General features: G+C 54.9%; 1 long non-coding RNA gene across 2 annotated transcripts; it reads right to left on the bottom strand.

The window, feature by feature from the left end:
* Positions 1 to 748: 748 nt before the first annotated feature.
* Positions 749 to 8,607, bottom strand: LOC128814439 (uncharacterized). 2 transcript variants are annotated; one of them, XR_008439375.1, is made up of 4 exons: positions 8,237 to 8,607; positions 7,734 to 7,816; positions 6,595 to 7,464; positions 749 to 1,936 (listed from the first exon to the last, which is right to left on the bottom strand). It is a non-coding gene; the product is annotated as an uncharacterized LOC128814439 (long non-coding RNA). The 2 variants fall into 2 exon arrangements; XR_008439376.1 differs by lacking the exon at positions 7,734 to 7,816 and having other exon boundaries at positions 6,595 to 7,520.
* Between the last annotated feature and the right edge of the window lie 2,656 nt (positions 8,608 to 11,263).

Below are 11,263 nucleotides of genomic sequence, written 5' to 3'. Positions count from 1 at the left end.
TGGCACATTATTCATCAAAACACTCAGCTGAAATCAGCCGGCTCCGGGGTTTGTTAATTTGCTCTGTTTCAAAAAAACCTCAGGCTTCGGAGAAAAAAAAGTGCCCAAAATATCTCTTTAGCAGACTGTAGCCAAGTGGTCCTAGAGAGGAGCCCATCATCCCTAGCTACTGCCTTACTTACATCCCTGTGGAAATTTGGGAATGGTTCTTCTGAGCCGAGAAGGGAGGTGAGGAGCTGGATAACTCTCTGCCTTGTTAAAACATTCAGGATATTTTCCTGCATGGAAAGGGGCTGCCAGGATTAAGTCATCCCAGGAAGAGTGTTATTGCAGCACGCCTGGGTGAATTCCTTGCACAGGCAAAGGTGATCTCTGTGTCCCATGGGAGGGGGGCCCTCACTCTACCCTGACGCTGCTGGTGAGAGATAAATGAACCCAAGCGACAAAACCTGGGGGCTCACAGGCAAATCTGGGCTCTGTGAGCAGATCTGGAGTTTGTGGGCAAATCTGGGGGCTCATGAGCAGCTCTGGGGTCTGTGAGCACACCTGGGATGTCTCTAAGCACATCAAGGGGGTCTCTAAGCATATCTGGGGGGTCTCTAAGCACATCTAGGTGGCTGCACCCACTGTCTCCCTGCCTGGAGAGCAGGGATGCTTTCCCAGGGAGGGAAGGCAGGGAGCAGGCTGGGGTCCTGCACCAGCCACCCTTCCTCACCCCCCAGTCCTGTCACTGTCCCAGCAGGGGCAGAGGGACAGTGCCAGGTGAGGTGGTGCCTCTGATTTCCAAGTGCTGATAGTTTTGGGTAGGTTGGACCTTGCTGGAGTTCCTTAGCAACAGAAAAGCTGACGCTTTCCCTGCCCAGGAACTGCAGATGCAAACGAAGCCCTTCCATCAGCCCCTCCATGGCATCCACACCGAGACCCTCAGGAACTGTGTGGGACCCTCACCATGCCCCAGCAGTGACTCAATCCCACTGCAATCCCCCAGTCTGTAGCTCCTCCTGCTATGTTAAAGGGCAGCCTGCCACGGCTGGAGGGTTTTACCCTGTTGCCCACCTCCCTCCATCCCTGGGGGCACATGAGCTCCCTTGGGGACCCCATCAGAGCCTCCTGGATATCCAGAGCCCTCCCTGAGCTCCTCGAGGCTTTGTTCAGAATTTCCCTAGCACCAAGCATGTGGCAGCACTTGCCAGCTGGTGACATCACTGAGCCTCTGTGTGAACCTCTCCTGTCTCTGCTTGGCTCACTGATTTCCACCAGTATGGAATCTCCAGGCTTTGCAGCATTTTCAGAAGAAATCCAGTTTTGTCCTTGCATTCTCTTGGTCCAGGGATGCTCCAGTGCCACGATTTCCCTGTGCCACCACACAAAGATAAGGGCTCCCAGGTTTGGATGGTTTTACTCATGAACTCATTGTGGAACAGTTTCACTTGTAACCTTTAGGATGAACCTGGGCTTCCACAGGGGACGTGGGCTGGGATTGCATGGGAACCGTGAGGGCTCCAAGGAGCCCTTCCAGATCCTGGCAGTGCCTGATCCACCTTCCCAAAAACGTGTCCACGTTGTGAGTGTGGGCAAGGCTGTGGTGGGAACGTGGCCAGGCGGCCTCTCCTGTGTCCCCCTCGCCGCTCCCCTCGCGGCGCGGGCAGCTCCCGGGGGCTGCTGGACGTGCTGAACCCGCTGCAGCAGCGGCTGCGAGATGGAGCCGGCGATCTGGTTTCAATAAAATCAGCAGATTGTTTCATGGCTGGATGGAAAAGTTGTGAGGCTCCAGGATTTGCTCCTCTGGCAGCTGGAGACTGTTTGTCCATCGCTGCAGCTCCCACCCCACATCTCCGGAACAGGCTTTCCAGGGAGAGGGTCATTGTCCCAAGCCTGTCAGGGTGTCAGAGGCATTTGGACAGTGCCCTTAATGTGCTTCAGCTTCTGGTGATTTCTGAAAGTATCAGGTGATTGAAACTGATTAATTTTGTCAGTCCCTTCCAGCTGAAAATATCATATTCTATCTTATTCTTATTCTAGTCTTATTCTTAGTCTTAGTCATAGTCTATTCTTATTTTTATTCTTATCCTTATTCTTATTCTATTCTAATTCTTATTCTAGTCTATTTCATTCTACTCTAATCTACTTCATTCTGTTCCATCCCAGTCCATCTCATCCCACTCTGGGTGCTGTGCTGCTCAGAGCACAGCGCCTGCCCTCAGTCCAGGTGGAGGCAGCGCTTTGAAATATTGCAGAGTTTTCTAGGTTTTCTCTATACCTTTAAATTCCAAAAGCACTGTGACTCCTGAAGGAAAACCCAAGCCTTTAAAGCTGTAAACAGCTGGTTTCCCTCTTCTTATATAAGAGCAATCTTTAAAAAAACACTAAAAATTTAACAACCTTATTGTTTTTTGAAGTACTTTGTGAAGCCAGGCCATTCCTGGGCTCAGTCTGTTATCCAGGTGAACTGGATAACAGCAGGACATATCCAGGGCAGCATGCCCAAGAGCCAGCCTGGCCTTCCTCCCTTGCCTGGCTCTATTGCAGTCCCCAGACCGGCCCAGCAGGAATTTCTGCTCCATATTGAAATGAACTTGAGGCAATAACGTAGTAAATGTGTAAAGAGAGGGGTGAGCGCTCTGTCAGCTTGGTGCAGTGGAACTCCTTCACTTACAGCCCCTTTATCTTCTGAGTTCTGGCAGTGGCAGAGGCACTGAGTCACCCCCAGAGCCTCCATCCTGCAGCGCCGTGAATCCCAAACCCGCGGCTGCACTCTCAGCGTTCTGCTCCTGCCAGGACAGAAAAAGCGCAGAGCAGGACAGAGCAGCTGCGTTTCGCGCCCCATCAGCTAAATTTCGATGAAATCATTTTGATGAATTGTTTAGGAAGGGAAAAAGCCCCATTAACTGTACATTTGCTGTTAATTAATAGGCTGCTTTTTCCTCCTCTAGCACAGCACTTCCGAGCTGCCTCACGCTCTGCTCTGAGCATCGCATCCTGGGGGGCACAGGGAGGTGGGGAGGGGGATCGGGGCAGGGTGGGACCTGCAGCAGCCTGACCCCGGGGAGAATGGCTGTTCCCAGCTCCATGCCCTGCTCCAAACGTGACACGTGAGGATAGGAAAAGCAAACAGCCCCGTTCTTCTCCCAGATCTCTGCAGGGCTGCCCCATCCCAGTCCATGGGCAGCCCCCGGGCACTGTGCAATGCCAGCAGGGCAGGTGAGGAGTTCCACAGCTTCTCAGCTTTATTATTTTTAGTAAATTCTCTTTTTGTGTATTTATTTTCTGTATGTATCTTGTAAACATCTCTGGAATGTTATTCCAGGGGAATGTTGGCTGATATCCCGTAGGAACCAGACGCTGGAGCTGCTGGGGGTGGGAGCAGGGCAGTGCCCTGTGCCTCAGAGCACTGGGTGCCCAGGGCTTGCACCGGCCACATGCACAGCAGGGAGTTGAGATGAGCAAAAAGTCTTGGCAAATAATTTTCATTCACAACCATTCTGTCAAAATGCCCATTGGATGCCAAAACACAGGGGAGAGGAGGGAGCAGTTACATCTGTCCCTGTCCCACACAGCCTCTGGCAGCATGGCTAAGGGGACATCCACGGTGTCCCCAGCAAAGAGCTCATTTGGGAGAGCTGGGGGGGCTCACCAGAAGAAGAGAAGGCTCCAGGAAGACCTCAGAGCCCCTTCCAGTGCCTACAGGGGCTTCAAGAGAGCTGGAGAGGGACTTGGGACAAGGGATGGAGGGACAGGACAGAATGGCTTCCTCCCACCCCAAGACAAATGGAGAAGGGTCAGGTGGGAATTCTTCCCTGGGTGGTGAGGCCTTGGCACTGGGTGCCCAGAGAAGCTGTGGAAGTTCCCTGGAAGTGTTCAAGGCTGTGCCACTTGCTTCACTACCCAGGCCACAGAGAAGAGCCCTGTAACTTTTGGTCCCAGTTAAAGATGGTTTGTTTTGAGATGCAAATAGTTTGTAATCAGAGGGGGAAAGGTGGAAATAGCCACAACTTAATTTCTACAGTCTAAAATGAATCAGGCATCTGTGGGGCTTTTTTAATATGTATTTCTCTTAATAGGGTGAGTAACTTTTGTGTGGGCTGAATTAGCTCTAAATGAAAGCAAACAAGGCATAATTAGAAACTGGTTCACTTTTTTCCTGGTTTCTTCCCCTCTGGAAGGGCAGCAAGGTGTGCATTCAAGGTGTGCATCTGGAAGGGATGGACAAGCCCAGCAGCAGGGTCCAGCTGGGGGCGAGGAGGGGGCAGCAGGAGCTCCCAGCATGGGAGCTGGGCACACACTGGGAACCATCCAGTGGCTTTAAGGCTTCTGGAGGTACAGGAAAAGGCCCCCTCCCAGCTGCCAGCCTCACGAGTGGCTGTGGCACTGTGGGTCCCTGTCTCCACAGCCAGACATTCCTGCTGTGGGAATCTGCCTCTGCCCAGCAGCAGGAGAAGAGCTGCTTTGCAAAGGCAGCTCCACATGTAAATCTGGGAAGCTCCCACTTGGGAAGTACATGAGTTTCTCATTTAACGTGGTACCACACTGCATTCTTTCTTTATAAAGAGCCCTCATTTAACTTTAGGCATGTTTGTACATCCAATTAAAAATGGGTCATGTTTAATTGATTTCATATATCACTGCTGCCACCGCCAGCACAGTCCAGTGATGGTGGCAGAGCTGCATCCCTGGCACAGGCACATGGCTGGGTCCCAGGTGTCCCTTCTGCTCTGCCCTCGTTCTGTTGGCATGGCCACAATGCCATGGCTTCTCTCCAGCTCCATGGTGCCCACACACAACCACTGTGGGCTGGTGGTTTCCAAATCCTCAGGCTGGGGAGGAGGACACTGCTTCCAGGGCAAGGCAGGAGCTGGAGAGCTCTCTCCACATCCCTGCCACCCCTGCATGGGCACTGGGGCTGGGGCTGAGCTGGGGTTGTGCCATTGCCTCTGCTTCCCATCACCCTGTGCTCGATGTCCCCAATGTCCCTGCTGCGGTGCCACCACGGCGAGGGACACACCAGCTCCTCGAGGCAGGAGCCTCTCCAGAACACAGGGACAACAGGACAGCAGAGGCGGGGACAGCACTGGGGGACAGGGAGCACCACTGGGGAGCCCAAGCCTGGCAGGACACGTGCCCGGCGTGTGTGCCCACCCAGTGGCTGTGCCCGCCCTGCCAGCCCCAGAGCTGCAGCCGTGACGGGCACTGCTCGTCCTGCTCCTGTCACAGCTCTCCTGGGGAACTGAATCCGACTGTCAGCAAAGAGGGGATGATGAGTCAGCTCCCACCAAAGGCTACCCTATTACCTAGCAGCTTAATAATGAAAACTGTCATCATTCCTGCAATAAGGAAAGATAAATAAGTTATTAAAAGAGGAACCTGCCACCCTGCCTGGGCAGGGCACCACGCCAGAGGGATATTAACTGCTGGCTACAGCCTGTCTGTTTGGGGAATGGAGAGGGACACCCTGAGTGCTCCGAGGAAGAGCTCTTTCTCCTCCAGCTGGCTTGGAGAGAGCTCATGTGCCTGGCACAGTGAGAGCCACCACTCCTGCTTCAGCCACAGGTCCTGCTCCAGCCACAGGTCCTGCTCCAGCCACCACTCCTGCTCCCATTCCTACTCCTCCTCAAAGCTGCAGAGATAAATACAGCTCCAGGAAGGGAGATGGGGCTGCGGGGGCAGGACTGAGGGTGAGAAGGGGCCAGAGCAGGCTCTGAAGATCTGATCACCCCCAATCCAGAGCAAGGAGTGCATTAATGAGAGCTTTGCTGGGCACTGTCAGTGGGACCCTCTGCTGCAAGAGCACCAAGGGAACACCCACCAGAGCATCCCTGTGGCAGACCCTGCAGCTGATCCTGTGCAGAGAAGAGGCCAGTGCAGCTTCCACACTGGGCTCTGCTCAGCCCCACAACCAAAAACACTTTCCCCTGCCAAGCCCCCTCTGGTTGGAGCTCAACTTTAGCACCTGTCAATATGTGACACAGCAAAAGGCAGCTCTGATCTGGTGAGAGAAAGGTGTGAAATGGTAAAGGAAGGAGGAAAGAAGTCACCTCCTTGCCCAGCTGTATTTTACTGGGAGAACATTCATGAGCTGTTCCATCTCTGGCCAGGAATAGTGAGGCCCTGGCTGCTCTGCAGAGCTGAACAGAATAAATGACCCTCATAACACTTTCTCTCTGAAATCCTCCAACTTTGCACTAATAAACAATGTGGTTGTCAGGGCAGTCCAGCCACTTTATCTAAAAAACGCTCCTTCCTTCCTCCCTGAACAGTCAGAGAATCTTCCCTGGACCCTACAGCAACACATTCTCCTCCCTGCTGTCTTCAGGGGGGTGAGTCGTCCCCAGGCCCTCCCACATCCCCAGCTGTGCCCCCATCCCCACTGGTGTGAGCTCCTGGGGGCTTAAAAAAATAGAACACTTATTGTGGCACCCCCCCTGTCTCTCTGGGCTACCTCAGTGCCATTTTTAGCCTCAGCACAGCCCCTGGAACCACGTTTTTTAACCGCTGCGTTTACATGCACCTTCTGGAGCAGCTGAAGTGTCCTGACAAGCCTCTGGAATCAAAGGCTCGGAGCCGCCCCAGGGGCAGGGAGCAAAGAGAAAGAATCACCTGGGCTGCCATGGGGATGGCCCAGGAAGGGCTGCAGGAACACGCCTGGCACGGACGGGTGGGGATGGCCCAGGAAGGGCTGCAGGAACACGCCTGGCACGGACGGGTGGGGATGGCCCAGGAAGGGCTGCAGGAACACGCCTGGCACGGACGGGTGGGGATGGCCCAGGAAGGGCTGCAGGAACACGCCTGGCACGGACGGGTGGGCTCCGGGCCACGGCCCTGCCACCCACGGCGGCGCAGGCCCCGGCACGCCGCGCTCCGGCAGCACGGCCCACAGACGCCACCGGGGACCACAGGCAGGTTTGCACTCTCGGCCGGGAAAGAGCCCGTAAAGTTGGGGAGCATCTTAAAAATTAAGCACCTAATGAGGCCCGTGGTGCAGCCAAGGGCTGGGTGCCAGCTGGGCGCTGGCGCGGCACCGGGCCCTGCCCATCCCACAGCACCCACCTGGGTGTGGGGCTGTGGGGACAGGGCAGGCCCAGGACACGGCCACTGCTTAAATGGCCTGGGGACACTGGAAAGAAGTGGGGAAATCTGGTGTGACACTGAATTGTCTCACCAAAGCCCTTTGCTCTTCACTCCCAGAAACATTTTACTTCCTGAAAACCTGTTTTCAGGTCTTGCTGTCACTGGTTCATGTTCCCTCAGCCACCAAGGGGTGACTCTCTGGGAGTCTCAGTCTCCTGTGCCCTCAGGCTAAAGCCAAGGGTTTGTCCGTGGTGCCATCACCCTGATGCCATGGTGCCATCTCCTCCATGCTGTGCATCCTCCCTGCCGGAGCCGGGCAGCAGCAGTCCCAGCCGTGGGACCTGAGGGCTGGGCTGAGGGCAGTTTGTCAGAGCTTTCCACCCCTCTGTGGTTTTCTGGCTGTGAACAATGCAGCACCCAGTATGTGGATGAGTCCCTCGATGTCTGAGCTCTTGCTGCAGGAGAGGACAGCCCCATCCCAGCCCACAGCACAGGATTTCCTCTCACATCCCACAGGGCAAAGCTGACCAGGGCCGTGCCCACTCTCCAGCCACCCCTCCCTCCCCCTGCTCTGCTCTGGCCACACTGAACCTGACCCATCCCTCCTCCAGGTGCTGCTCCCCTACCTCTGCCCCAGCCCAGACCCTGCTTCCAGGGCACTTGCCCACCTTGGTGCTCCTCTGGAGACTCTTTCCCCCAGCCTCCCTTCCTCCTGGCCAGCCTCCTGCCGTCCCTGCCCTCTACTGCTCTCCTGCCGCGCATAAAAATATATAGAATATAGAACATTATTTTATGATATACTATAAAAAAAAAAAAACAACCTGGAACTAGGAGACACGTGCCAAACCTCAGCAGCACATGCAGGAATGCCTTTGTCCCAGCTGTTGCTGGATTGCTTGAGTCTGAAGGCTTTTCAGGACAGGAATCTTGTTTTTCTTAATTTATCGATTTTTTTCCTGGCACTGGGCAGCAGTGGTGGCAGTGGCTGTGCACAGTCAGTGATGCCATCTGTCCTTTGGGTCCCATCTCCTGAGGCCCTGCCCAGGGCTCCCCAAACCAGAGCTGGGAGTGTGGGTATCAGTGGAGCTGCAAAGTGTGAGGAGGGGCAGGAGCAGGGGCCTCCCATTGTCCCGAGGATGCTGCTGCAGTTATTGCTCCTCAGCTCCTGTACCTGTCAGAGCATCTCCCTCCTTCCTCAGGGTTGAGCCAGGGTTGCCCATCTGGGATCCCTCAGCTTTTCCTGGGGTTTCACTGAACTGCTGGTTCCTGCACAGGTGATTTGGGGCACCCATAAGCAGGGGACTGCTTGTGGTTCCTATCGGGGCTGACGTCAGACCCTAAACAATCAAGGGATTCCATCCCACACCAGTACCCACACCCTGAGGTGCCAGCCCCACTCCCCAGGGTGCCAGCCCCACACTAGGAGGTGCCAGCTCCTGGTCCTCCCTGTTTCCTTCCCCTCCTGGGCTGGTGAACTTTCCTACAGCCCTTCAGCCCTAGCTCCATAAAGCTCCCGATTCATTCCGCAGATATTTCCTGCGCCGGGGCTTTCCGCAGCATCTGCTGGTTTGAAGTGCTCCGTTTATTCGTCCTGGGGGCACCATTACTTTCTGCTTTAGCAGTTCTGCCTGCTCTGAAGTCTCTGCCAGGCTCCATCCACGGGAGAGAAAATTGATGAAAGAATAATAATGATGATTGTTATAAATATATATTTCATTGCGGTGGCCCTTGCTGCACGTGTTCGTCACTGATGAGGAGACCAGAGGGTGAGGGGGTGCTCAGTTCCCAACAGGCTCCCAGCAGCAGATGTGTGTCCTCACCCTGCTGCCCTCCTCCTCTTCCTCCCCTTTCTCTTCCTCCTCCTCCTCCTCCTCCCAAGGCACCCCTGTCTGTTCTCCCCAGAGGGTCTCAAGTGGGTCTGGTGGCAGAAGAGCTGGACATGTCTGGAGACAGGATTCTGGTAGTGCCTGTGGGACATGTCCTGGGCAGGCTGGAGCCACTTCCAAGCTCATCCATCCATTGGGATGGCAGGAACGGGGATCAGGGGGAGAGCAGCTGAGCTGGGAATAGAGCCTTACAAAGTGGGGCATGGGGAAGAGATGCCCAGCCAAGTCTCCTGGCCTCTGCCTCCATTTCTCCATGGATTTCTGCTCTCATCCAGCTGAGTGGAAACATAAATCACCAATAACTTCACCCATAAATGATCCCCATCGGCACCAGCAGCACATTTCCCCTCTCCTCAGGGGATTATCCAACCAGGGATTCTGTGAATGAGTGCAGAGAATCTTTCCCCTTCTCTTAAAGGAAACCTTTTTCCTTTGTTTCACCAGCTGTGGATAATCCTTTTCCCTCCACATCCTCAGCCACAGCAGACTGAGGATGCTCTGGGCCAGTGTCCCGGCCCTCATGGCCACTCAACCTCCTCCACTTCCATTTCCTGCTGCACAGAGTTTCAGGTATTTCCTGTAGACACTTTAAAATTCCTCAAGGGCTTCTCCATTTCACCCACAGTGGGATGGCCTGGAAGCAGGACAGCAGGAGCTGCGTGGAGTGGGGTACCTGGGAAGGCTTTGTACGGATCAGCATTCCTTGGCTCATTTTCCCGCTGGCCTTCCCACTCAGAGCAGCCCTCCCCTCCCTGCAGATCAGACCAGAGAGTTCTACATGGGCCCTCCTGGGTCTGAATATCAGTAAATGCAATTCCATCTGCAGCAAGGATAACGTTACCACGGCTGGCTCATCCCTGCTCCAGCCAGGAGCCATCTGTGTGCTGGGGGCTGTGCTGGGGACACACACGGATGCACGGAGAGCACCAGCCCAAGGGGGTACTGTTACCTACAGATGGAAATTCATCTCCGAGGCACTTGATCTCCCCTAAACTCCTGTGCTGTAACTCTTCCAGAGGACATCTGTTAAATCCCTCCAGGGATGGAGACTCCCACTGCCATGGGGAGCCTCTCTCAGTGCCTCACCACCGTTCTGGGGAAGAAATTATCCCTAATATCCAACTGAACCTCCCCTGGCACAGCTTGAGGCCGTTTCCTCTCATTCTGTCCCTGTTCCCTGCGAGCAGAGCCTGATCCCGACCTGGCTGCGCCCTTCTGTCAGGGAGCTGTACAGAGCAAGAAGGTCTCCCCTGAGCCTCCTTTTCTCTGAGCCCCTCCCAGCTCCCTCAGCCACTCCTGCTGCTCCCAAACCTTCCCCAGCTTTGTTCCCTTCCCTGGACATGCTCCAGCCCCTCAGCATCTTCAACTCTTCAATTCTACATTTCTACATCTTCATCTCCACGTCTCTCCAACTCTACATCCTGCAGCCCAGGAAGGAGGGAGAAAGAGATGGGAATACATCAATCACCAGAGCTTGCACAAATATAGATGCAAAATCTGGGATTTGTTTATTCCTTATCTGCTGTTAGACCAGTCATAACTTCTGCTGGAGCCCCCTCCCAGCATGGTCAGAGGCAGCAGAGCTCTCCTGTGCCCTCAGGGTCACCATCTCCTTCCCCATGCTGCTCCAGTGGTGCATCCTGCAGAAGGGAGCAGCTCCCTGCAGAGCACCCTGCTGTGGCCATCCCAGCCTGCGGCAGAGCCTTCCCAAACACTCTGAGATCCAAATGTAAGTGGGCAAATCCATGGAAAAGGCACAGCTCAGCTCAAGCAGCAGGTCAGGGATGTTGGCTGAAAGGCTGTTTGAGAGCCCAGAGAGAGACCATGCAGCCCAGAGGGTCTCAGCTTCCCTTGTTTGCTCCCGAGCAAGTTGGTTCTTACGGCAATTTGCGCTTCAATAAACGTGAAATAAAATCCATTCTGCCCTTTCCCTGCTGGCGTCATCCCCATTTCCCTCTGTTTATCACATCATATCCATTGCCCCGGCAACCACGGCAGCCCAGGCAGGGATGATGGTGGCAGGTGTGGCCTGTGCCAGCCCCACACCCTGGCACGAGGATCCCACTGTCACACAGGTGTCTCCAGTGGGACACACCACAGGGAGGGAGGGGGGCTGGGAACAAACCCAAGATGGGAGAACACAGCCGCAGAAGAGGATGCTCTTGGCAGGAGCTGGTGCTGGCCCCAGAAAGCACTGATGGGAGTGACTCTGGATGTGTTTGCCTGTGGGATCTGCAGGTGTGGACATCCACTCCCATTGCCCTGGCTCTGGCTCCAGGATGGACACAAACAGCTCAGAATCCCAGCTCAGA

The sequence above is a fragment of the Vidua macroura genome, chromosome 14, assembly GCF_024509145.1.
Source record: "Vidua macroura isolate BioBank_ID:100142 chromosome 14, ASM2450914v1, whole genome shotgun sequence".
In the NCBI taxonomy this organism is placed as follows: domain Eukaryota; kingdom Metazoa; phylum Chordata; class Aves; order Passeriformes; family Viduidae; genus Vidua; species Vidua macroura.
Note: the sequence above shows the minus strand (reverse complement) of the source record. Positions and strands in the feature narration are given on the sequence as shown.